This window comes from Mus musculus, chromosome 7 (assembly GCF_000001635.26).
Source record: "Mus musculus strain C57BL/6J chromosome 7, GRCm38.p6 C57BL/6J".
Lineage (NCBI taxonomy): Eukaryota > Metazoa > Chordata > Mammalia > Rodentia > Muridae > Mus > Mus musculus.
The window spans coordinates 23,269,520-23,272,140 of NC_000073.6; the positions used below are offsets into that span (position 1 = coordinate 23,269,520).

General features: G+C 46.9%; 1 pseudogene; it reads left to right on the forward strand.

Annotated features, from left to right (window-relative positions):
- On the forward strand, positions 1,210–2,019 carry Gm18063 (predicted gene, 18063; annotated as a pseudogene).

A 2,621-nucleotide genomic window follows, 5' to 3' on the forward strand; every position in this document is an offset into this window, starting at 1 on the left:
TGTGACTGACTGGGCTATCTCTCCACCTCCACCTTTTTTTCTTTCCTGCATTACATTTTGTCTTGAAACAGGGTCTCATATAGAGTAGCTGACCTTGAGCTTGCTTTATCTGTTGAAGGTCCTTTTGGAAATAAGTTAACAAATTCAAGAGACTAGTGATAACTGAGTAGTTTTAAATATACAATTCTGCAGAAAGGGAACTTTGGCATACAGAAAAGGCATGAATCGCTAAGGGGATGATTTGACAACATTTGAGAGTGTTTTTTTTTTTTTAAACGTAGATAGAGAAAGTCCAGTTCTCTCCTCCTATAGGCCTATAGAGCTTGCATCTTGATCCCTATCTCATTGGCCTATGATAAAAGCCTCAGCCAGTAAAAAAAAATTGGGACTGGAGAGTGGCCCCCTCCAATTGCTGGCCTCCCTATATGACCCAGATAAGTGACTAGGCCTAACACTTGTAACTTTCTAAAACAAAGAGGGGCTAGCCCGTAACCTGCATGCCTGTAATTTGGATGTACTCTAGCTTACCTCATGCAACAAAGCAATCCATGTCTTACACTCCTTATCCTCCTCCAAGAGCTCCAGAGTTCTGAGAAGTCTTGTTTGAGATTATGAAGTGTTTTTTGAGATGCATGAGACAGGTTACAAGATAAGGCTGCTGTTCACAGTTCCCAGCGCATCAAGGTGTGTTTTTACTCAAGATGGGTCTTGTTCATGAGATTGTTGTGATTTTCAGCCTTTCTTTTGGCCCGTGTGTCATTTATTTGTTCTGTCTGCCCAGCATCTCCTGGGAGAGCTGCTGTGCTCTTCCAGAGAAGGCTTCAGAGTGCAAGGGACCACAAGCTCTACACAGGCAAGGACTTAATCCAAGGCAGTCACTGGTCACTTCCTGGTATGTCCCCTATGGATGAAGACAAACCAACCCTGGAGGAGGAAGCTGATTTGGGAACAGGTTAGAGATTAGGAACATGTGTCCCAGAAAGGACTGATCTTCTTGTGCAAGCAGCCCAAGGGGAACCTGGAAGCTCTGGGGGACTGGGATGTCCTGCTGAGCCAAGCCTCCCTGGCTATTGGTCACCTTTTTTACCCAACCCAAGTGGATGCTGGCCTGAATTTCCTCTCTCCCAGACCAAGGGGAGTGAGAGGTGCTGCCCCATGCCAGTTAAGTAGATGCTTTTGTTGTTAAGTTCCAGGCCTGGAGGAAGTAGGCTGGGCTGCCCTGTGTGTGTGCTGAGGGGTCCCACCTAGGGTTTGGGGAAAGCCCTGGCCCCACAGCTGGCCTGGTTGTTGTCTCCAGGTTCATTGCTCCTAAGTGCAAGCAGTGACTCAGTGCTGCAGTTACTGAAGGCAGAGATGGCCAAGCAACAGCCTGGCCTGTGAGTGGTGTTTACAGCCCCCTATCTGGACTCTAAGGCCATTGGGCAGCAGTTTCTCTGCTCTGGGCATGAGCTCCCTAAGACTGAGCTGATGTAAAGCCTGCTGCTCATCAACCATGCAGGTGAGACTCCTTTCCAGACCAGGACTGTGAGCTCTAACTTCAATGCCCTTTGTGTAGGTAGAGAGTCAGTCCTGAAAATTCCAAAGTCCAATAGGAGAGAGAATGGACCAGTGTTACTATAGGCTTAGCCTTACCTGGTTATCTAAGGGGAGGAACTGTGGAAAGGGGAGGGAAGGAGAAGAGCACCCTTCTGCTGTGCCATTTTTTCCATCATGTTTACTGTTTGTTTTGTTTTTCAGGAACTAATAGGGACGTTTCTAAAGGCTTCCTGAATGTGAAGGGCCTAGCTAAGGTGAACAACTTGACTCTGAACCTGACCTCTATGTGCTGCTTGACTTGGGTACCCCGAATGCCTTTCCAGATAGTCCTGGCCTCAGTAAGACTGTGGTTACCAACTCATCTCTGTGTGCACAGCAGCCTTTCAAGGGCTGAAGGCTGTACTGGCATGAATTGCTGCCTGAGACATGGTGTACCAGGTCCTGGCTATTGAGGAACCCAGTGACACGGTGCTGAGCTACTCCCAGTGTAGATGGCTCAGACTGACATTGCTATCCCCAGACCTAGCTGGTACCTCTCTGGAGGCTGAGCAAGGAGGAAAGTCTGATCTGTTTTCATTAAAGAATCCAAAGACTATAGTGCCCCTGCCTCTGGTCAGGATTCCTCACTTTGCAAGAACATTACAGAATCCCAAGAAGTTGGAGTAGTCGGGCAGAGCCACTCAGCCTTGGGAGTTGCCTAATTAGCAGGTGGGATAAAATATTTATACAAATAAAAATGATAGAGAGTTAAAAATTAAAAACAAAACTCCTTCTCTTTGTTAATGGCAGGCAGCAGCACAGATTTCAGAGACAGTTCATGGTTATCTTCCTTATTTCCTTCCAATGGTGTCACCAGATACAAGGGGAAGTGCTGCAGATGAACCTCACTTGGGTCCTAGATCCAAGGGTGAAACTCGGGGTTCCAGTTATCAGTGGGCATGGAGTTGGCCTGGATGACAAACAAATACGAACACAAGGGAGTGTGCTATCTGAATGTAATTTGTCAAATTGAGTACCAGACTTTTAATACAGAAGAAAATAGGGGAATTAGGTGACACATCGGCAAGGTACAATGAGGTTACCGG